The sequence below is a fragment of the Arvicanthis niloticus genome, chromosome 25 (assembly GCF_011762505.2).
Source record: "Arvicanthis niloticus isolate mArvNil1 chromosome 25, mArvNil1.pat.X, whole genome shotgun sequence".
NCBI classification, from domain to species: Eukaryota; Metazoa; Chordata; class Mammalia; order Rodentia; family Muridae; genus Arvicanthis; species Arvicanthis niloticus.
In genome coordinates, this window is record NC_133433.1 from 25,008,468 (window position 1) to 25,033,688 (window position 25,221).

The following is a 25,221-nucleotide window of genomic DNA, read 5'->3' on the forward strand; positions in this document are numbered from 1 at the left end:
CACTGTAAAGAAGTAGAAGAGAAAAATTTGCAAAGATGTTGCAAATGTCTATTCTGTAGCAGTTTCCTCAAGATTAATACATTCATCTAAGGGCAAGGGACTCCTTAAGACACAGAATGTTAATACACCAAAGTAAAAGAAAGAACAGATGAAATAATCCAAACTGTAAGGGAGCTCATTTGGCTCAAAAGTAGATACCAGAAAACTGCTTCAGGAAGTTCCTGAAACAGACCAGATTAACTAGGCTTCTCTCTACCCAAGCATATATAACAGTAAAGGTAACTGAAAGATACTCTCACACATGCTGAGCTACCGAAAAGAAGCAAACAACTGTCAAAGTGCCTGGAAAAGGCTCAAACCCACTGTGCTGCCAGGAAAGGGCACTCTCCAACCTGTTAAGCTGACTGTAGTTGTACAGTATGCTCCAGATCTATCTTCTGTGAGCTGTCACCCATACTAGGGTGGCTTTGGTAGTTTAGCCGTCTTTGAATCATTTCTGTTCCTTTTAAGTCCCCCCTCACCCATATTTCTGTAACTAAGCCTAATACAACTTATTGGCTTACTCAGTTGGACTTTGGTGGTATCCATACTTGGGTCTATCATCAGTTTCCTATTTGGGGTAAGCAGATATTTTTCTGGAGGAATAGGGTCAAACAACAATATGAGAGTGAATGTATTTGTCAGAACTTACAAATTGTGCACCTATAGTAACTGAGTTGAGGGCAGATTGGTATATAAGTTCTAAGACCCCTTCCCCATAAAAAATCTCCCAAAACAAAACACTGACCTGATTTCTTCTTAACTAAAAATCAGAGTCATACTAATTATTTTGACGTTTCAAGAGAGAAGAATTTGGAGCTGGGCTCCTATAGGTGAGGAAATTGTGTTTGTACTTTCAAAGACAAAAATACCTTATCAGATAGTTCTAAAACATGCCAGTGAGAGAACACCATTGCCTGCGTACAGTGATTCCACTGAGACTCTACAGGACAAGCAAGAGTCTAACAAGCTACTCATTGCTGAGGGAAGGAGAAGAAAAGCAGTCCAAGCTCCTGGTGAGTTTTTGCATCACAATGGCCCAGGGACACTTGCATCTGCTCTGCCCACGTTGGACAGCATCAGTCACTTGTTCCTGCAGCCACCCCGTGAAACAGATAACTCGTGTAGCTGTGTGGTGACAGAGAATACTGTTGGAGAGATCATCAACCTTATCCAGGCCACACAGTAATAAATGAAGGAAGAAAATTAAAATTGAAAAGTAGAAAAAGATGTTATTCTAGTTTGCTTTTCTGTTGCTGTGGTTAGCTTGTGATAAAAGGGAAAGTAAGGGCTTATCTGGCTTGTATTTTGAGTAACGGTTCTTCATTAGAGGACATCAGGACAGGTGCTCAAGCAAGAAGTAAAGCAGAAACCAGGAAGGAATACTGCTCACTGGCTAGCTCACTGGTGCATGCTTAGCCTACTTATTCATACAGATGGGGCCAACCTGCCTAAAGAATGATGCTGTCCATAGTGGGATAAAATCAAAACAGTCTTTCACAGATCTGAGATTCTCTCTTCCCAGGTGACTCTAGGTTCTAACAAGCTGCCATTAAGAACTAACAAGGACAAATATTTTAAGCCCCAAGGAAGTAAACTACAGTCTAAATATCTCAATATCCAAGAAGTAGCCTTGAAAATAACTGCACTCAGCAGTCATATGTGTCCATATACAAATACAGGTGTGGTGTGTGTGTGTGTGCGCGTGTGTGCGCGCGTGCGCGCGCACGCGTGTACAGTTTGTGCCTGTATGTACACAAGTATCAGCATGCATATGCATTAAAATGTCCACCAACTCTTTTGGGTCTCTCTTATAATTGATCTCCCTCCATTCCTTGACTTATGTCAATAGCTTGTATTTCAGGTTGTAACAGAAAAGAGAGATGCCTGAAGGAATCTATCAGTTTGCCACCCCAAGGCCTAAACTTTGGAGGAGAACCCTGTAGGCTACCTACCGACTACATAGCAAGTGCTCCAGCTAAGTGTTGTCATGGTAGTGAATTTGCTTTTCACATTGGTGTACATAAATTGAGCAGTAATTAGATTTCACAGCACAGAACAAGATCAGTTTGTCAACCTCTTCCACCAGCCACAGGCAGGGAAGACAAGAGCACAAGGGTCTTTATATTGAGCCTGGTGTTCAGCCTTAGTCCTACAGTGCAGGACTAGAGAGTGGTGCAGAAAGTCACAGAGCTCAAGGCATACTGTGAGGCAGTAAGGGCGGGGATGGGATGAACAGAAAGCTGAGGGAGGGGATCTGACATGGGTTCATGGGAACATGACAACAAAAGATCACATCAGTTCACAGGCTACAGTGGTGTGAAAATGAAGCAGCTTATAAGAAAAGAAATGTTGCAATCTTCACAGATGCAGGCATAAGACATGTATACACGGCGAACATACAGAGGAAGCAGAGTGAAATAAGCAACCGTATCATTTTAGTCAAAGCAAATCCAACTTTAGGACATAGACATGTCACCTTGGACAACTCCTACAGGAGGCTAAAGCACATAAGCACATACATGAAACATACCCTCATGAGGATTTTAACTGTTAAATGTTATCAAGTTCTGTGAAGTGAAGTCTAATTTTTAAAAAATTTTGAGGCAATACTTACTAAACCTAGGGCCATGTACATAACTAAGCAAGCACCCTACCCCTAAACTACATCCCCAAGTTCCCTCTTACTTCTTAGAGACAAGGTCTCATTAAGTTGCCTTTGAACTCACTCTGTTGTCCAAGCTGATCTTATGTTGCAATTCTCTTGTGGCCACCTTCCCCGGAGGTGAGATTACAGACCTTTACCACCACATCCAGCAGATTATCCCTGTGCCCTTAATGTGATCTGACGGGTTTTGTTTTGTTTTTTGGTTTCTCCAACTTATTTACATTTTAAAAACTGCATAAACGGAAATCGTACTAAAAATCTAAATACAAATGAAGTATTATTTCAAACCTCTGACCATCTTCTACTAAGAACTCATCCTGGGAATTTTAAAAGCTCAAACAGAAATTATTCCAAAATTATTTAATGAGTATGTTTTAGATTTTAAAAAGTTGTATGTTATGGTCAGAGGATTGGAACACCTTTCATCAACAACCACACAGTAAATGTTTCAGGTCATTATAATATGAAACCGTCTCCATTTAAGGCCTAAATAAATGATCACATATGCATATTAATAAAATTTTAACTATATAACAGAAGAGTAGATTTGTCCCAAAGACCATAGCTTGCCAACCAGTAATGAAGATGAGACTAAAACATTAAACAGACTTTAGCCTCCAGTACATACTAGAAACTGAAACTTCAGAGAAAGAAAACAAAGTAGAAAGAAGTAACTGTCTGCATCCAACTGTACAGTAGACACAGGAAGTTTTAGGTCATTGCTAATTTTCACCATGCAACAGGAGATTTATACTGTATATTTTTTCTCACACAAAGCCTGTGAGCAGGTGCTAATGTGGATCACAGCTGAAGACAGTGCATATCCTGCATGTGATCTGAGGTTTCAGAAAGAGTGCTACTTGCAAGAGGATGGCTCATCTGCCCGGAATCAACTTTCAACTGGCCCAGTGTACACTGAAAAGAAAAAAAGTCAGATCATTTACTTATGAGACCAATTCACTTAACCTCAGGAGGGCACTGAAAATATCATGCTTTGAAAAACACATAAAATAATAAGGGGACCAGAGGAAAAATAGGGGACATCCTTCCCAAATGGCACAATGTGGGGTGAGGCATGCTCACAAGCAAAAGAAAAAAAGTAGTTAAAACACAGTCTTTATAGGAGCAACAGCACGTGCCATATACATAACCACCACACTGTCAGGCTCATCTACCCAAAGCATGGGCCCCCTAGAACTGCACCTATCTCTCTGTTTAGAATACCACACTGTACATTGCAACACACATCTGTCCCAATCTTGTTTTACTGCCCTTATTAGAAATTCCAAGTGTCCTCTTACTGACACACAGCTCAGGAAGACAGGACCTTGTCTCTTTCTTTCTGTTGCCGACCTGGCTTTCAGGGTAATGCTTAGAAGAGCAAGCTCTCATAAATACTGTTGGAATCAGTGTATGTCATACACTAGGTATCTTTTCCACAGTGCTGGGACCTAACTTTTCTCTCTTCAGGATGAGGGGATAGCTGTGCCCACTTTCTACTGCTGTGGAACTTTGCTTAGTATAAAAGATAGCATTAAATGTTGGCCTTCCCATGGCAACAGAGCAAAAGAATTTTATTTTCACTTCAAGTTCCCCTATGAACATGGAACGTTTTAGCCAACTATGTGGTGAGAATTCTACACTGAGTATTTGAAAGCCAGCATTTTACTCTCACATAAAAACAAATGTCTCTACTCTCGGGTTCTCAGGCTCCAGATAATTTTTTTTCTGTATGCTTTAAATTATAAAATTATTGAAACAAGAGAAAGAGCAGGAAGTAAAATCATAACTTCCTTTGAATATAAATTTGGGGAGACTCACAGGACTGTAATCAGGTGTGTGTTTGCAACAGAGAGGTATGGGTGTTAAAAATAATGCACAGCTTATCACTACAGTAAACAGTACCAGTGAGACATAGGTCACCTCATTTAAAGCAGTACCACTGTTCTGCAACAGGTAAGGAACAAAGTAAGGCCAGACACCATGAAATACATGAAATAAGCATGAAATACAGCTCCTTGTAAAATACACTCTAGGCATCTATGCACCCATACATCTTTGGCTGACAACTTCTATGAGGTGATTTCAACATGTAAATATGAGTAAAGCAGTACCCAGGAACCTCCATGGACACTCCATAATGAATCCACCCATAGTTGCCTAACAGCACACCTGGAAATCCCCTCCCTTCCGTGTTCTCTGATGAAGACTACTCCTGCAGCAGAGTCTCTAGAAAGCAGCCAGACTCCTTACTATGTCTCTAACTCAGCTTCTTTTCTTATGAGCTCTATTAATAACAATGTCACTCCAGTGCATTCTAAATTGCCCTTGTTGGTGATGCCAGCCCATTTACTTCTAAATTCTTGGCCATTTGCTACTTCTGGCCTCTTCCCATTTATCCTCACTAGTGTCTACACCAAACCAGCAAGTCTTTCTTTGATCACCAACTCAGGCTGGCTTCCCATAGCCTGTCTTGTCAAGTTCACTGTTTTCCCTGGGATGGGTCCTGCCTGTTGACAACAAACCCAGGCTAAACCTTTTGCCTGGTCCAGTCTGGGTTTGATGTTAAGTGTGTGGCTGCATGTTTGACTCCAAACCTCATCTGCCCACTGCTAACCCAGGGACAACTGACCAAAACATACAGATGAGTGAACAAAAATCATAAGCTCAAGTCACCCAGTCCTGATAAGTAACAATAATAACAATGCACAGAAAGTACTATTCTTTCCCATATTAAAAACTGTGAGCTTAGGAAGAAAAAATATACATTAAAAGTAGCCTGCAACAAGTTTAAGGTAATACAGTTATGATGGTTCAGTGTATGATGATCACACATTCAAGAGGGGACCCAATACTCCTGCAGTCATAGCAGTGTGGTAGCACAATATAGTAGTGTGTTTGTGCACAGTGCTAGTCGCGGTGAAAACAATACAAACACTGCTGGGCTAGGCACTATTCTTGATGAGAAATGACTGTTGATGGCATATGCACTTTCCTTGCCAGGACTGGGATTAAACGTAGGGACTTCCACATGCTAGGCAATTTCTTTGACACTGAACCACATTTCAGGCCTTTAAAATAATCTTTTATATCTTTTTAATTGGAGAGAAGGTCTTGTTAACCAGGCTGATGGCTAAGCTGCAATCATCCTTCTAAAGTATCTAGGATCCAAAGACATATTATGCTTTTTGTCATTATGGTTGACTTCTACAGATATCTTTATTATATACTTAATATATAGCTTCAATAGACAAACTGCAAACAATCTGTTGTGTTATTTTAGAAGTAGCCTCACACATCTGCTGTGTCACTGGATTGCATCACAAGGCCATGTGACTGCCAGCCTTGCCATTTTCATCTCTAAGTGAACTGCATGATGCAGACAGGATTACACAAGGACAAACTTCTTACAATGCGTGAAGCATGAATCACTAAATCTGGCAATTCCCAAGCATTTTAGCTGAACTTTCTGGGAAGGCAGAATTCTTATGTGACCATGATTTCCCACTCTCCGGTGTTCACCTGAAAAAACACCCTGAGATGATAACTACCAGTAGTTATATCAAAAGCCAGTCTGCAGAAAAGGAGACAGGACAGCCCCAGGCCAGTATCACAAGCTTTAAAATAGTTCTATCTGGCTGGTGACATATAAGAAAGCACAGAACCCTGAGCTCTGCAGAGGAAGAGATCTGCTGCTGGCTGTAGTACTCCTGAGCTGACCTACAGGACTGACCTGCAAGTAGTTTCAGGTAGAAAGTGAAAATGGCCCTCAGTCAGCAGGCAGGAACTGGAGCCAAAGCCCTGTCAACAACCTGAGCAGATTCATCCCCAGGACCTCGCCTGAGAACATGGCTGTGCAACACTAACACTGTCAAATCTTAGCCAAGGACCTAGCTGGACTGTGGTGGGCCCTGGGAACTGGATGCTGTTTGTGGAGTTTTGGACTAAAGAGCAGTAGAGCACTAATGTGGTTTCCTGTGTTCACAGACAAGTAACAGCATCCCCTATGCATTGAAAACACTGCTAACTGTCCCCACAGACCTGAGCCCTCAGCCAATGGTAGAAGAGCAGGTATCAGTAGCCATCAAGGAGGCATCTACCCTCCCTACAAAACCATGAGATCTCAGGAGGCAGAGCCACAGCTCTGTAATGCAGTGATGGCTTTGTCTCCTGACCTATATTTTCAGAGGAATAGTTTGAAAGACAACGGACAAGCTGTTTCTCTCAAGTGCTCAAGCAGGAATCAGGCCTTTTGTGATATTGTATTAACGCTATTATCAATGACAGAAACAAAAGTAATAGAGCTTATTATAAGAAAGTCAGTAGTAGAATATGTTTTGTCCATTACTTTTCATCAGATAAATACTAACTACTAAGATACAAATATTTTATAAGTAAAATTCCTGTTATTTCAATTTAGACAGGCTTGATCTGTGTCTACCCCACGGCAGATATTACACAGCACAGGTAAATCAACCCTTGTTCTCTAAACAGCCACAGTCTGTTAAGGAGGGGTGGGGGATATCTGAAGTAACATAAAACACTACCAGGAACTATGTTTTTTAGAAATGAGTAAGATGATAAATTGCATATTAATTTTTTAAGGAGGGCTAAAGTTTGAAGCTAACCTATAGTCTTGGGGTGAAGCAGATAAGATCCTTGGGATCCACACTTTCAAGCACCACAACGATCATTCTTTTTCCATAACGTAATGAGCATCATCCAAGCAGTCTCACAGAACCTGCTCTAAAGGAACATCTGAGCCTTCTATTTTTATCCTCGTGATATGAGCAGATGATTTTCCTAAAAAAATGTTTTTGCAGATGCTTTTGGACAAGCTTAATTAGACAAAACCACTACAAAGTACCTTGGGCTGGACAACAAACTGCCCACTAAGTTTCTATAACACTGTGCGATGTGTAAGCAGCTAATGCACAAAGCAGTTTAAGGAGATTTAGCCCTGATTTCCCACAGTGCACAGAATCCAGGTGAGGAAAATCACAAAACTTTCATGCTAGCAACTATTCTAATGGGCAGGAAAAATAAAAGCAAAAGTTAATGCTTAAATTAATTCTCACTTGGACATTACATCTCCCTTTTACTTTTCAAAGGACTCACCGAGCACATAAGCTCCATCGGAAGGAAGCTAGTGTTTAAAATCCCAAATCTCATTATTCATTATGTACATTAACAAGCACACAAAGCCTTTATATCTTATAACTAGTTTTTCACAAAAATAAAAATTTATGAAGATACAGGAATCCTATATTACCGTGTGATTAAAAAATATTATTTGGTCTATGAAAGAAAGAAAGGGAGAAAGAGAGAGAGAGAGAGAGAGAGAAAGAGAGAAGAAAGAAAGATCGTTGGAGGAAAATGGGGGAGGAGACAGACAGACAGACAGACAGACAGAGAAAGAGAGGGGGGAATATGATGAGCACAGGGAGCCTATAGTCCACAGCTGTGTATCACCTTCTCATGACCTCTAGGAAATCACACAAGGAACAACGGTTGAATAGGAGATGATCACTGGGCCCTTCCAAGGAAACAAAAATGATAAATTGCAGACATAGCTCAAAAAGTGCTCAGTTAATAAAACTAATCAACAATCTTAAAACTCATTACCTCTCCAAACACAGAACGCACAGCTTCAGGTGTGTTTTCCTATGGTCAGGCTGGACTCCATGAGTGGTTTGAAGGCATAAAAAGTAAGCTGAAACTCTGAGGCACACTGTGTCTCACTGTGTGAGGCACACTGCTTTGAAAACTTGAATAGTTTTACACAGGAAAGAAACCCACTAGTTTTCTGTAGTTCTGCTTAATCAGGTTTAGTCCTAAAATGCCAATTTCAGCACTGCTGGGAAATGCCCCTACTGTCACCAGTATTTTTTCTACATAACTCTTTTACTCAATTTTCTTTTCTTTGCAAGTCTGGGAACATTAGAGATGGAGACACCAGCTCTAGAAACCTGTCATACATACCCAAGTCTCCTGACTTCAGCATCCAAGTTCTTAAAAGCCTGTATCCTATATGTAAAAGCACACACTTGCAGCTAACCCTGAGACCCACAGTAGATCATGCCCCCAACCACCACCCCTGCTCAGCAGAAAGCACAGTGGACAGTAGACTAGACACAAATATGAAAAACTAGCCACTGATGGTTGCCTGTCTTGGAATCAATCCCTCTTCCTGTGAAATCAGTGTGGGGAGGTGGTACATGCTGACAGGAATACTGTTCTGATGGGTGTGGGCTCCAGCAGCACAGCTGCCTAACATCATAGGACCTGCTTCAATACCCTGTAACACCACAGGAAAAAAAGAAGAGAAAGAATGCAACACTCTTTGTCCTGTGGCGAGACCTGGACAAAAGCCTCCTTCTTTGGATCCCTGCTCTAAGTGAGCAAGAAAGCAAACATACACATATAGAGTATACAGATATGGTAGAGGCTTCCTGGTTATCTCAAGTACGTTCACTGGAGACCTCGCTGTAAAGAGAAATCTCATGCACTGCACACTAAAAAACAACAACAAAACAAAAAACCACAGTATGTGGAACCAGGACTCAGACATCCATTTTTAATGATTAATGCCTGGATATTAAATATTAAAACAGACTAAAAATACTGTACCGCATTATCTATCCTCAACTGGAAAATAAGAACTTCTCAGAATGACCTAAGTCATACAATGAATTAATTTCTGAATGGATTATGATGATTTTTATTTTACATTTCTGTATTTATGTATGAATATTTAGAAAAGAATTTGTTTTGACAATTTTGTTAAGTTACTAATTCATTTAAAAGCAATATTTCACTACATAACCCAGCTGAATTTGCTCTCACGGTGAATGTGCCTACGAAGGAGACCAGCTTCCTCTTCCATTCTGCCATGTAAGAACAAGGAAGCTACATGCTTGAGGAAGGAACCCTGGCCAGTTCAGACACTGCTGAGGACTTCCAGTTGTTTCCACCTTCCATAACGGTAAGCAATAAACTTCTAATGGTTTTAACTTACTTGTTCTAATGTACTTTGGTATAGCAGCCTGAATAGATTAGATGCTCATTTTAATTTTTTTCTTTTAAAAATATGGGTGGGTATATTGTCCACATGTACATTTGCGCACAGCATGTATGTAGTGACTGCAGAAGCCAGAGAAATTCTTTAGATCCTTTAGTACTGGAATTACAGATGGTTGACAGCCACCATTTGGGTGCTACGGATCCAACCCAGGTCCTCTGAAACAACACTTTAGTAATTCATTAACAAACTACTAAGCTTTGACTTATAACTAATTAAAACACCTTGCAAGAGTTTTAATTTTAGATAGTTAAGTCACTGTTGTTGAAAACAAAGTAGAATAAAGTCTACATCACCTATTTATGCAAAACATGTTTGTTTGCCTGAGGAATAGTTTGAGGGCTTCATTTCCATGAATGTATAAAGTCTTCTGCCAGTTCCAGAACATTAGCCACACCCAGCATTTTGTTAGAGTGTCCATGAGGTCCTAACACAGAACTCATATACCTAGAAAGGTCCCTGAATATAGTAAGCAATATACAAAAGTGTTGCAGTAAATATTTTAAAACGCCTGCTGGTAAATCGACTATCTAAGCTGCAGTGGCTCTACCTAGCTCAGCCTCCATGTTCTGTGGCTGGAGGCCACGTGCACGCTGCAGCTAAAAACAGCCATCCAGAAACACCGCTCTGCCACCCACAAGACCCCAGCATGGGAGGTGATGGGTCTGGTAGGAATGAGACTCTCTAATGCTTAGATTATCCAAAGGCTTTATATATTTGGTAACGCTCAATAACAAGATGCCCACCCAATCAGAGGTGTAACCCAATACCCAACTTAGATCTATCAACTACCTTTGACTGGTAGAGACAGGCACAAATTTGCTTCCATGTTCCCTTCTCTCTGGTGCTCTCTCCCCTAGCTCTTCCTCTTCCTCTCTTCCTCCTCCTCTTCCTCTCCTTATTCCTCCCACCTTAGTTCCTCCCAACTTGTGGGGAAAATATCCCACTACACAAAAGTGTGAGGGGGGTAGGGTTAGTATCACAAATGATATGAAAGGAAACATGGGAAAATCAGGGAGGGCTTTAATTATGGGATGAAAAAAAGGGAGAACAATATGGAGAGGAAGAAGAGGAGGAGGAAGAGGAGCTAAAATAACAATAAGGGTGTCTAAAAAAGTCATAAAGAATCATATTTACCCCAAATTGCATATATTACATATAAGTATATGTGTATACATATACATGCATAGTTTAAATGAAGTTATTCCACTTGGGCTGATGATGGTCTCACCAAGAATCATTGACTCTCTAACAGAATCATCAATACCAGGCATAAAAAAAAAAAAAAACCACTTAAGATGTTAGTCAGGGGAGTACAAGAGTCTCTCAAAACAATCTAGGCTGTTGCTGTTGCCTTACATTGCCTCTATGTTGTTGAAGGTGAGTCTCTATTTCAGAAGACACACAGAACTCAGATAGCTCAAGTTGGATCTTAATTTAAAGCCTTCTTCCTAAAGGTGAACTTCCATAGCTCGAGTAGGTATGAAACCTAGCAAGGGAGGGGAACAATTGTTCTACCCAGTGGTAGCACCTATGAATCACAAGGGTAACAAGCATGGCATGAGAATCCTAAGAAGGCAATGGTGACTCAAATCTTGGTGATAACAACCAGATCTCTAAGTGAACCCACTCAACAGGAGGGGATTCATGTTTGCTACGGAAAACCCAGCCAACTACCCAAAGCTAATAAGGTCATTGATCTAAGGAAAAGCCACAACTACCACTTTACTAAACCAGAATTATTTCTAACTTCATTCTGAATATTTATCTTTGTATCTACAGATGAGTGTATCTCCCACACTAATCAAAAAACTTCTCTTTGCAACACAGACTAGAAGAGAAAACAAAAACTGGTCAAGATACAGAGATCAGGTGCTCGTCAGATGCCAAACCCCAATGGACATGTCTACCATACAATTTCTGCCCCTAATGTTCAGAGATCATTACAGATTGGGGAAGGGGTGGAGCAAAAAGACAGGCAGAACCAGAGGAAATCTGTTGTGAGGTTGTGTCCCTTAGAAATGACAGGGAAGTGTTAGCCATGATACGTCAACCATAGTATAGGGGCCTAAACAAAACCTGAACCAATAGAAGCAATAGAAATGCTACTGTAGAGGAGAGAACTTTCACTGGACCTTGCTGCTAGACAAAGAACTACGGGCAATTAAGAAATGCTGAGAGCATTATTAGTCTTTCCCAGGGATGAGCCCTCAACTGGTTATCCAGTACCAAGTGATTAGTCCTGAGATACACACACACACACACACACACACACACACGTGCAACACTGATTCAGCAGGTATTACTTATTATATCTATCTATGTGTGTGTGTGTGTGTGTGTGTGTGTGTGTGTGTGTGTGTGTATACTTGAGATGCAATTAGGGGAAAACATGAATTTGAGAGAAAGCAAACAGGAGACATTGAAATCATTGGAGTGAGGAAGGTAATGGGAAAAATGATGCAATTATATTTTAATTTAAAATTTGTAAAGGCTAAAGGTCTACAGAAAAAAATTAATCAGTGATTTATTTCCAAACAGCAGTGAAGGTTCCTGATAGAGAAGGATGTTTTGAAGAGGTAGCAACTTTCCAGTAATGGCCAAATCCTTACTAGGCAAGGCTTCATCTGGAAGGCAATGTCCAGACAACTGAGAGCTCCAACACCTGCTGGAGCACCCGGAGGCTGAGTGGACAGCTGCTGCTAGCACTTGAGCTGGCTCTTCCTGTTGCTTCCCCTCACAGGGAGAGGCATACTAGCAGACAGACATCTCCAGGTTATGTAATCAGCCATGAACAAGGCTCCAGTACTAGCAGGGTGCAATTGTTCCAACGTTCTTCCTTACACTCTGCCTGCTGAGTGCCTGTTTCCTTTCATGTTATTTGAGTGGGAGCCAGTCCCCAGGGTAAAGCATTTCTACCCAGAAAACCATATCCTTCTCTGAAGTGTAATCAGTATTTAGATCCTGGGATCCCAACGGGCAAGAATGTTCGCACAAGGTGCAAACCTATCCCAGCTGCAGAGATCAAGACCAGGCTGAAGTATGAGATGAACAGCTAAGAATCAGAAATTGGCCTGGCATATTAATCAGCTTTTCTTATGTATTTTCAACTTATTTTGGTGTAGATAAGGTTTTTAGATATTGAAAACCACAAATTAAAAAGCTGTAAAAGGGAATTAAAAGTAGATGTGTAGTACTTCCGGTATCAGGCACATGAACATATACTGTGCTAGACAATTGCAATCCAGGCATGAAATGCTGGCATGTGGGTGCATGTGGCAGCAAAATGGCTGATCAACCACTTAGTTCTCTACTCTAAAAAATATTCTTTATTACACCTGCTTGTTTGTTTGGAGTCTCAGTCTCTCTCTCTCTCTCTCTCTCTCTCTCTCTCTCTCTCTCTCTCTGTGTGTGTGTCCATCCATATGTCGATGTCAGAGGAGATCTTGGGGAAAGTTGGTTCTCTCCTTTCACTGCGTGGGGATTCTGGGGGGTTGAACTAGGTTGATCAACTAGGAGGTAAGTGCTTTTATGTACTGAGCTAACTGCAAGCCCCAGTTCCCCACATTTAAGAAGCCTCATAAGAGGATCCCACTGGGAAAAATTAAAACAGACACAGTAAAGTTGCCCAGGGAAACTAAGGGTCTATGTAAAGGGACTATGTTAAGCTATTTGCACAAAAACCAACCTGGGAACAAATGGCCCTGTGGATGCTGCTGCTGCTGTGTGTGCTGTCCTCTTCACTACTGCCGCTTCCCGAAAATGTCCACTCTGTTTCAAATTAATTCACGACTACAATTTTAGAGCTTGTTCATCAGAAATGCAATCAGTGCAATTCATTGAACAGAGTATGTGGAAGCAAGAAGGAGTAAATAGAGAGCTTGGTGCAATAGTCCTACCCTGGCTGTTCCTTCCTCTTGGTGGGTACACAGGGAGTACAGCCAGGGAAGTTGGGAAGGCAGGCCATCATATATTTCATAAGACAGACCAGCTGACTTTCAATTCTTAGCACTGCCTCCTAGCAGAACCAAATCCCATAGCTGAAAGTGACAGGCACAGTGGTTTCTTTGGGCAAAGTCCTTAGGTACTAGGTGTTTAATACCACAAAACTGGTTGACCGAAATTTTTTCTCTGTCAACAAGTGTAGCACAAAACAATGTCACAATTTGGTGACATATGGTAGTCACTATTATGAGTGGACTTCATCCAGAAGAATGCCCTCACTGTCTTAACTAACGAGCAATAAGACTCTTCACCTACTCTGACTGTCATTGACTGTGGCTGATACCAAATAGGCAGAATACAAACACCAATGACAAGTCTGCCTGTGGGATGGGGATATGGGATCAGCAGTTAACATGCTGGTTGAAAGATCACCATCACCTATTAGTCATACCCAACCACTGATCATCCCTAATCATAAAAATAGAGAAAGCTACTGCCCCTAGGGTCTCTCTAGGTATGGCTACTGTACCACATGGCAGATGGAGGCCGTGTCTACATTTAGTGTTCTGGCCTGTGAACATCAAGATGATTAGTAGCCTAACATTCCCTGAAAAAAAGTGAACCTGAAACAACCACTATTCTGGCCAAAGGGTGCCCAGACAGGGAGCTTGCCTGAGATGACCACCAGTCTGCTAACATGCAGAGCCCAAATGGGCTACCAGGGTGGGAAGTAAGTTGGATACTAGAATCCTGTCTGGAACTGCAATCACAAGTGTGAGCTGAGACAGAGAACCCTCATATAGGCCTTGGGCAGGCCTAGGTGAGGAATGACCCCAAGACAACCACTGGACCAGTGCCATGGAGCCCAGACAGGTAGTTAGACTGAAATACCACCAGTGCAGTGTTGAAAGGCCTAGGGGAGCAGACCATGCTCAAGATGGCCCCTGCCCAGTGCCATAATGCGTGAGAAGGACATAGCACTCCTGGGACCACGTCAGAGATGACTCTAAACACTCAGAGCCACAGGCACTACTAAGAGGAACAAGTAAATGACAGAGAGATGGATGAGAGAAACAGAAGGATGTGTTCACAACAAAGAGGGCTGAACCAGAGACTCGAGGGTAGTAAGGAACAGCCTGATGAGAGTAGTCAGCTATGGCACCTGGGACCATGGTGGGGTCCTGGCCAGTGTTGTCACTGAGGGCCACATTTGTGTCTGTGGTCTTGTAGCAGCAGGAGTCTGTTACCACCAAAGGTCATGGAAATGTTCCTGCTGTGGTCTGCTGCAGAGGGCCAAGTTGACATCTGAGGGCTATGTAGAACTGGCCCCACCTCTCAATAGGGCTTGCAGGAGGAACTAGCCCTGGGGTTGTGAGAGTAGGACAGTTGATCACACCCCTAGCCAGCTGCAGTATTCCAGAGAGCAGAACCTGCACATTTCAGAAATTGCTGGTGACCTGAACCTGAGGATATGAGCATGGGTGACCTGGCCCTGCCATTCATTTCCTGTGCAATGCTGTGACAAGAGAGAGCTACTCTCCTCCTCTCTCCGTCCCCTCTCCCTGCCCCCACCTATAGCAGGTGTGAGAGCTGGTCCTGAGAGAGCTGTCTCTGTCCCTCACCAACTAAAACCCTCAGGAGAACAGACACTGGATCTTGCCTGGGCAGCGGGGTAGAACTGGCCCTGGTTGCCAGGGGAGAAGGAGTAGAAAACCGGCTTCAAGGGGGAGAGCTGGCAGGCTAACCAGCTCAAATATCACTCAACGCTAGATCCAGGATTTTGAGTTGGTCCACTGAATGTCTAACCTGTTGATGAATGCTGCAATGCATTGAAGAGGCCAGACCTACAGATCCAAAACTACAGAATCTCCATGACACGGCAACAACAGGATATATGAAAGGAGTCCCAATGATGTTCCATACTGATAGAGTAGCAGAAGCCAGAGGCCTCAAACCAGACCAAGGAGTCATTGTAATGAACATTTGCATCTAAAAAAGTGTGGACAAAAGGGAATACTGTGGGACACAACGGGACACACTATAGCTTCCATCATGAGATTTTTTTCTGCTGGGGGAGCGGTTGCAGGGCTGGTGGGTGGGTATGAGTGTAGTAGGGTCAATGAGTAGGCCTTAAGTACAGGATGTGATGTTCATATCCAAAAACCAAATAAAAAGTTGTTTAAACCATTTAAAAAGTGGAGAAGCAGTTGTAAATGAAGAGGGTAGATCCATTTCCTGCATTTACGCTCACTGTTCACTCACTGGCTTAAGTCACTGTGATATGCCTACAAATCAGCTTAAGCCAAGAAGTTGGCCTAGAGGGAGTGGCATGGAGTGTAAGAGGTCAGTCTGGCTGATAAGATAGCCCTGAGACAATAAGATGGTCCGAAGGGACTGGCAGGGCAGGGCAGTCTGGGCTATTAGGTGAGCTCTTTGCTCAAATGAAATAAATTTCCCATTCTTAAATGTGTACTTCACAGGGCAAACACAGCATTTATCACTATAGTTTATTTCAATAATATAGAATCATTTGTCAACAAGGTTTCTAAAGCATGAATAGCAAAGTAAGAAGAAATATCCTAAAGTGCGCACACACACACACACACACACACACACACACACACACACCAAGCAACCTTGGAGAGAGCTGCCCTGCACACAGGCCACTGACACAGGTTTCTTGGTGACAACCACACTTGAACTATCCTTAAATGAACCTCTTAGAGAAGAGCAAAGTGCCTTTGCCATCTGCTTGCTCTATGAGCAGAAGTCCCAGGCTGCAGGTGAATTTGCTCTTGGCACAGAACTGCTCATGCCCACAATAATAATTTTTAAGAAAAGAAGAAAGAGGAGGAGGCTTACTAAGCAGATCTGCCTGGGTGTAGTATGCTATGGAAGGTAAGATCTTTGAAGATGTGACCTTCACAGGAGGCCAATTCCCTCTAGGGACTTAAAATAATCAAAGATCATACCAGAAACAGCAATAGAATACCTGTGATCCTTCCCACCATACAGAGGGGCCTGGCAACCAATACAGTCTCAGTCACAGAAGTAATTTCTTAAATGGCTTATTTGGTAGAACAATCAAAAAGCATTAGATGGAATTTTAAGACCATGTAAATCCAGTAGATTTCACAATAGTAAAATAGTGTGTGTGTGTGTGTGTGTGTGTGTGTGTGTGTGTGTGTATGTGACAAAAGTTCAAATGGAACAAACAGAAAACCAAACTGGAGACAAAGGCTTTGGTGACCCCTGAGCACAGATCTAAAAAATATTCAGGCCTGCCTCTGCACTGCCTCTGTCAGCCAACAGCCACACGAAGACAAGTCATGTCATGGTCACGTGGGGACCTACCCCATGGACACCACATTCTGGCTGTCAGACAGCTTTGCATTGTCAGCAGACCCCATACACAGACAGCTCTGGAAGAGAGATGATCAGGATGAGTCAGGCCAGAGAGGTGCCTGTGCATGAGCATGTGTGTGTATGAGTATGTGCCAGTCACGAGCCCAGGTCAGGTCAAACCCAGCCTGAACGTAAGCACACAGAGAACATTGGTGAGAAGACTCAGAAGGAGCAACGGGGGTGGGTGGGGGGTACTTTTTTCTAGCTCACTCAGGTAACTTCTCTCAGGCATAACATGTGAAATGTTGTGGGCCCATTCAATGCAAAGTTACAGCACAGGATAACAACTTTGGCTGATTAGCTATGGGATTTTTAAAGCTGAAGGCCAAGTTGCTGTGGGTGCCGGGCACATTCCTATCAAGTAGAGCCTCCTGACGTTGCTCAGGAATTCTTGAGAGCTAAGCATGAAGCTCCTCTCTCTCTAATAGGCATGGGGGCAGGAGATGGCGCTTTTAATGTGTGGCTTGATGCACCTGTTACTTTCATAACTGCTTAAATTAGGAGAAGAATACGCATGCTAAGAACAAACCTAGACAAAGGCATCCCCACAACATTCTTTTGACTGTGCTGGAGGCAGAAATAACATTTTGCATGTTATTTCTGAGAGAAGTTACCTGAGTGAGCTAGAAAAAGGTGTCCCCCTTGTTGCTCCTTCTGAGTCTTCTCACCAATGCTCAGGCCGGGATTGACCTAACCTGGGCTCCTGATTGGTACATGCTCATGCACATACATGCACAACAGGAAAACAAACCCAGTTTTCTCAATCAGTGTTAAATATGGTCCTCTCTGCCTTAAACATTTCAAGACTTCAGAGGCATAAAATGACACAGCTCTGAGCCGAAAGCAGTCAGTGACAATGATCCCAGGACTAAAGGTCAAGGATGATGGTAACTGTCACCAGATCCACAGTGAGTATCAGCTGAGACTTCACGATTTAGCAAAATGAGTCTGTGGTATATTAGACATCATCAACTACCTCTCAGTGAGGGAAGGCCAAGATGTCTCTCAATGGGTTCAATTATCTTCCTGCAGTACATATAAATTGGATGAGCTACTGAGGAGAAGAAGCTAGAACTCATTTTGATCTAATGTACCCTGAATTTCAACCCAATCAACCCCCACTGGAGCAGTGCTGTAGTGATGCCTATCTGTCTAGTGACAGACTCTAAAGAAACTAGAGCAGTCTGAGATCAGAGGTACTCTGCAGTAGGCAGAGAACAGAGGAACAATGAAGACACCAAGCTTGGTGGCCTTGGCAACAGTGAGAAGAAATGGCAGTTTTCCAATTCTAATGAACTGAGGAAACAAGTCAAGACACTGCTAAGAACAGTGCTCACTGAAAAGAAACTCCTCTAAGTACATAAACAGGTTGCAAATAACATTCTACTTGAAAACACAAGTTCATAGCTTATGACCAGCATGTGCCCTAAAAATCAAAGACCTGTGTCAATAAAATAAGAAAGAAGGAAGACAGAAGTATACATTTGAGTACATACATCTGGAAAAAAGTAAAGGTTCTGTTTTCATTTTTTTAAAGGGGAATCTTATATAACCAGAAGAATATGAGCACCTTCTGTAGATAGATAAATCAAGACACATTAAAGACTATGTTGAAAAAATGTAATACACCATGGCTTCATTACACTGACATTTAAAAGGCCTATCACTAATAAACATCTCAAAAAAGTCAGGAAAATAAACCATACCTTCAGGTGACTGTCTTCTACCACACAAAATAAATGTGCACTCTAGTGCTCCAGCCATGGCTTCATTTTCTACGATTTCAGTGCCAAGTGATAAACCATTGCAAAAATAAATAAACCAATAAATGGAAAATTTTAACCAGAGTTATCTCAGGTATTGTGGCTGCCTGGTAGCTCAGTGCTTACGTCCATGCAAACCATTATTTACGTAATAACGGCCTCCAAGTGAAAACATGCACAGTGTCACTGCTGTAGCTTTATTCTCACCTTATTATTAGTTACTGTCTTATTAGTTACTACCATTTCTCTCTTGTTGTAACTGTTTTATAATAGTTACCAGGGGAATATATGCATAAGATAAAACAGTAAATTCAGGGGTTTTTATCATCTACCACTTCAGGCATCTACTGTGGTAATTAAAATATAACCCCCTATGGCTAAAGGGAACCATGAAAATAAGACACCAATCCCAAAATTCAGTTTAGAATGATATAAGATCAGATTTTAGAAATGAAACATAATTAGTATACTCAGAGAAAATATTCAAATCCTTATCATTGGCAAAGTTTAAAGAGCTTTGTGTTACTACATATTAAATTATATTCATACTTAGTTTGCATTGATGACATATGTCAGACTGATGAAAACAAATAAGATCAAGGATGAGAGGTGAAATCACAGGTCCCTGTGGCCTTTCCTCACTGTGATAAAATGCCCCACAAGAACAACTTAGAAGATAAAGATTTGGTTTTGCTCAGTGTTAAAGGTTTCCATCCTTGCTCAGCAGGCCAACTGTTCTAAGGCATGTGGCAAGGCAAAATACCACAGAGGTACAACAAGAGAGAAAAAAAAAATCAGACTACCTTGTAACAACCAGAAAAGAGGTAAGAAAAGACTGGAAAAGGCATGGCCATCAAAGGACTGACCTCAGTGACCCCTCTTCTCCAACTAGGTTTTACTAGGTGTTTTTTTTTTCTTCTTCTTTTAGGATTTTTCTTTCAAAATTTATGACAATGTGTATTTGGTTTTTAGTGCATGCTACATATGTGTAGGCACCTGCAAAGGCCAGAAGTGGTTATCAGATCCTGGAACAGGAATTATGGTAATTGTGAGACACCTGATACGGGAGCTAGGAATCAAACTTGGGTCCTCTTGGAAAGCTGTGAGTGTTCTTAGCCAGCAACACCTGTCTACCTCCCTAGGTTCTGCTGTCTGATAACCCACTGAGTGTGGATGGAGGATGGATACACTGGTGAAGAATCCTCTGGTGAAGCTAGCAGATCATGATCTAGTCGTCCCTTAACAGCACTATCAGCCACAAATTTAGCCTTTGACACCTGAGCCTTTGGGGTGTTTCATATGAAAACCATACTGTCTAGACAGTGTACATTTAGGTGCGGTGGGGACTGTCTTCACTACCCACAGAACAGCACCTAACATCTTCGGTTTCAGAAACTTTTACTTTGCTCTTCTCCAAATGTTGAGACGAACTTGAGTTTTTCTAACTTGCTCACTCATAGGACAAACCATAACCTATCTCATCCTACCACGTACTGTGTCACCACTCCGTGGGCAATGGGGTCTGGGAGAATGGAGGCGCTAAATGAGGCAGACTAAAGCCTCATGTAATAATAGCCAACTTCAGAGGCCCAGACAATTTATACTCTGAGGGTTTAGAAAGGTCATGTGAGCCGGGCAGTGGTGGTGCACGCCTTTAATCCCAGCACTTGGGAGGCCGCAGCAGGCAGATTTCTGAGTTCGAGGCCAGCCTGGTCTACAGAGTGAGTTCCAGGACAGCCAGGGCTACACAAAGAAACCTTGATAGGAAAGGAAGAAGAAGAAGAAGAAGAAGAAGAAGAAGAAGAAGAAGAAGAAGAAGAAGAAGAAGAAGAAGAAGAAGAAGAAGAAGAAGAAGAAGAAGAAAGGTCATGTGAGTAGAGTTCCCATGAGTCCGAGCTGTATATAATTACAAACATAAGCCACACAAGCCAAAAATGGGTTTCCATAGAAGCATAGAAAGGATAATTTAAACATTTAATTTGACAACAGCAGCAAGCAATAAGGAGTAATCTAAAGTAAACTCACTCCTATCCACTACCCCTGGGCAGAGCACTAAAAAGCATTTCAAGAACTATTCCGCATTTCAAGAACTATTCCGTGTTTTGAAGAAACTGAGGTCACAAGACTCTCGCCTTGTTTTCTTGGAGTGCTCTGAAAAGCACTCAGAATTCTCTTCACATGACTCCCTCCATTCCTGTTCTATGTTTGAACAATAATAAAGGAAAAAGTGCAAATAAACTTTAAAAGTCATCATGAAGAGAGACTGGTGTCTATTGCTGAGAAGACACTTTGCAATTCCGGGGCTAGATTTCCAGCACAGGATCCAGTGCTATCCCTTAAGGTTAGTCAATCTTCATTTCAAACAGAACATACAACTCATGCCAAAGCCTGGTCCTTCCTTGTAAAGTGCAGGGAGATTTGTAAATATTCACCCATAATACTGCAATCTGCCAGAAAATACTGATATGCATAGAGGCAGAATGCTCTCTTCCAATATTAGCTGAGAAAAGATGAAGCAAGGGGCACCAATGAAACCGCTCAGAGAGCAGGGGCTGAGAAGCACCACCAGGGATCTCCACAGGGCCTAAGCAGGTTTCCTGGAGCAGAGGCCGCAGCAGCAGCAGCAGCAATGGCAGAAAAGGGCTATCAATGCTCATGCTGCTTCTCTTGTGTAGGACTCTCATCCAGCTCCCTTCTCAAGAGGTCCAGACCACAGGCAAGGAGCCCTGGGACATCAGAGTTCTCACAGTAATGCCCAGAAGGATGGAGCAGGCAGGCAGCAAAGGAAGGACGGGAGAGAAGCAGTAGTAGACTGCAGGAGGAAGGCAGACTGATTCTAGCCATCAGCATCCCAAGCATCCGACAGAACTGCACTGAATGCACACAGCCTCCGTTCTTTACAGTTCTAACTGTATCACAGCGACACTCAGAGCAAATCTGAAAGTCATCATGCCCTCTGGATTTAGCAAATGGCTTCTCGTTCGTTCAGTCCTCTTGAAGCAGTTACAGTCAGTTCTCATCTGCACTGTGAATGTCCAAGGCTGGCACAGAGACAAAGACAATGGAGGACAGGCACTGCCAGCAAGGTTCAGACACAGCCCCTTGCTAATTGATGAGACTCACAGTGGATTATATAATTATACTCTTTTTTTTCTTTAAAAGTGTCTACTTAAACCGTGTGTGTGTGTGTGTGTGTGTGTGTGTGTGTGTGTGTGTGTGTGTGTGTGTGTTGCTAGGGGTGGAATGCAGTACCTTGTGCATGCTGAGCACAAATTCTACTCCTGACTGCACCCCAGCTCTATACAATACTTGTCTGCCAGGCAATGTCATTCACTTCCACTGCACACAAAGCAAATCCTATGAAATGACTGCTTAGGAAATTCTCTAACACGATGGATTTAATTTAACTGAGCTTTCAGTTCAAAGGACATGGAAAGAAAGCCAAAATTTAAGTAAGTTGCATTTAATATATGTACAGTGTATGTGTGTTGTTCAATTTCCAGTGGTTTGTTCCTCAAAGTTTGAGAAAAGTACATATAATAAAGGTGATAACATTATCTAATAAGAGACAATAAATACTTTTGCATACTTACTGCTTTTAAACTTAGAAAACCTCAAGACTGTGCTGCCCTTTGTATTTAGATAGCAATGGTAAGAATGGAAGGACTTAGGAATGTAGAACTATTCACTCCAATTGCCAATCAGAGCGATGACCTTTACAAATGAACTTCTGTGATCAAGGAGGAGGCAATTATTTAATGAACAAATGATGAGATTCCTGAACTTGTAGCCTTTGAAATTCCCTCCTACTGTCAAGCTCTCATCTGCATTCAGAGTGAAAGTATCTGTCCTATTACAAACACATCATGATAACACTATTGGCTTATATCATGGTCACTGAGAGCTTCCTCTCACAAGGTGTGCCCTTTGTGCCTGGAACAGCCTACTTTGTATATGCCAACTCAGTCAGTACTTGCAGAAGTACTGTGGGAAGGAAGTACTACCATCTGCATCCTGCAGACACTAGAGCATCAACTATACACATGTCCAGGTGGTGTCTATGTGAAATCCATTCATGTTACACACAGATCTTATACATAGGGACAGAAGGTGATTTTATCTAGCACTTTGGTGCACCTGTATTTTTACTGTGAAACAGGACAGTGATTTAAAAAATGCTCCTCTTGAAACTGTTATGTCAGGACTCAAGTCTAGGGGAAACGGCTGGGCTGTATAGTAACTTGCTGGGGAGGAGTACTGTTGCTGCTGTGCTGACCCTAGGAGTACTTCTCTTCTGACAGTCCTAAGTGTGAGGAAAAAATACAAGCATAAAGTAGGTTCAGATAACTCGGGAAAGGCTGCTGTAAGCAAATGGCCGGGTCAGTACACAGCGGTGACAAGGGCATTCATTTCAGGGCCAACCGGGATGATGAAGGAAGAAGGTACTTGAATAGCTGTTAGCCTTGGTCAGACCAGCACCAGAAGCCTCTGGACAGAGATGGGGATGACATTTTCAGATGTGTTTTCCTCCAGTCCCTCCCATGCCAACCAGACTGCTGGAAGGAGGGTTAAGGTATGTGTGCTCCAAACATTGGGCCCTGAGAGGACTCCACACATGTGTGCTGAATAAATACAGAGAATGAAGGAAGCAAACAGAAGGGCAGGAGGGAAGGAGAAGAAAAAAGGAAGGGAAAATAAATAAAACTAAAAAAAATTAAGATACCAAGATTCCATTCCGCACATAAAAGAATGTGTTTACTTATGGGTGAATTTATATGTGAGTTTAATAATACATTTTAAAATATGGTTACCTTTTATTTCACTTCTAGGCCATAGAGTCCTGGAAGCTTCCAATTCAAGACTCAGAAAAGATAGGACTGATGTTCTCAGTGTCCAGCTCAGGGATTTCTGAAAAGAAAAGGACATAGACTAAACATTCTGCTGACCAATAAGAGGGATTTCAAAGAGCACTGAAATGAAACCAATTTTCATTGAATAACACAAGGCACTGCGTTTCCTAAAACTCTGGGGGAAATATGGGCTTGGGGGCCCTGCTCCAACTGAGCTACGTTAGCAGGCTTTACATTCTTTTGAGGAAACTGTAGAGTGAAAAATTATATATACAGGCTTTTCCTTTATCCTATACCTGAACAAGAATGTAAGTTCCAGAATGAGGAACTGAATGTAAGATTTTCACCACCCCAGGACACATTCCAGGTGAATGTGAATCTAGCCTCAAACAATAGGCCCACCTATGGGTGGGAGAGGCCCAAGGCAGGAAGGCATTCCTGACTACAGATAAAGATGCTGCCACCTAGGTGGGGCTATAGCCGAAAAAAAGTAAAGATAGTTAATCTGAAATAGTTGGTAAATGGCAGGATAGGACACAATGGCATGGTAAAAACCACATTTTTGAGAAGAATGAGTGTGTAGAGTGATCTCACATGACTCTAGATCATTTGGGCTAGATTTCTCTGAAATGGTCCACTGTTCTTGGTTACCCCTCCCTTGGTCTTCCCAGTGCTATGTTCAAAATTTGTAAAACAACCAATCATGTGTAAGCGCGCGAAATGCAACCATTCATGTGTAAGCGCGCGAAAATGCCTTCCTCCCCCCACCCCATGCTATAAAAGAGCCTTTAACCCACCACTCGGGGCCAAAACCCTGCTCTTGGAGCTAAAGAGCTTGTCGTTTTGACCGCCGGCTTACTTCCCTAATAAAGCCTCTGCTGATTGCATCCAGGTATGGTTTCTTGTGATCTTGGGTGGTCGCGATTTCCAGAGGCTTGAGGAAGGGTCTCCCCAGTATGGGGGTCTTCAGAAACAACAAAATCAACAAGTGGGTGGGTTTGCTCTGTGCTTTCAACCAGCCCCAAGAGACCTGAGAATCACCCTGGGCTTCATAAGCCTCCAATGTGGCATCCCTGGTAGCACCCACCAGGCTTTAGCTCCTGGGACTGGGTGAGGCAGGAAGGAGCTGCTAAGACACCACAGTAGAACTCCTCAAAGAAAAGGGAGCTTGTGCTTTGAGAACTCAGTTCTCATAAAGGGAGAAAACTGTGTATTTGTTGCAGCTGTCCCTGTGCCCCAAATACAACATTGACCTGGCCTCAGATCCTCAGATAAGAGTGTTCCTGTAGAGGTTACAGCTGCAGGACAGACCTTGGGTTAGGCCATTTTCAGGAAAGAAAAAAGAAAAAAGGAAAAAGAAAAAGCTTTGACTGGGCATGCGACTGGCCCTAACCAACATGCTGCATTTTTACAAAAACTGGTGAGAAACTGAGGCTCTGTGGGGGAAGTGGCATCTCACATCTACTCCAT

The 25,221-nt window shown here is 42.3% G+C and overlaps 1 protein-coding gene and 1 pseudogene across 4 annotated transcripts in view; one reads left to right on the forward strand and one right to left on the reverse strand.

Moving 5' to 3' along the window:
• The window catches only part of Fam110b (family with sequence similarity 110 member B), a 134,180-nt gene that overhangs the window by 75,427 nt on the left and 33,532 nt on the right, over window positions 1–25,221 (reverse strand). For 3 of the 4 annotated variants that reach the window (XM_076924246.1, XM_076924249.1, XM_076924247.1), the window contains exon 2: window positions 23,713–23,809. The gene's annotated coding sequence lies outside the window, so the exon portion shown is untranslated. Of the gene's footprint in view, window positions 1–3,057; window positions 3,623–23,712; window positions 23,810–25,221 lie in introns of those variants that run through there. The other variant, XR_013107315.1, reaches the window with a different exon arrangement.
• LOC143438716 (small nucleolar RNA SNORA17) lies at window positions 14,226–14,338 on the forward strand (annotated as a pseudogene).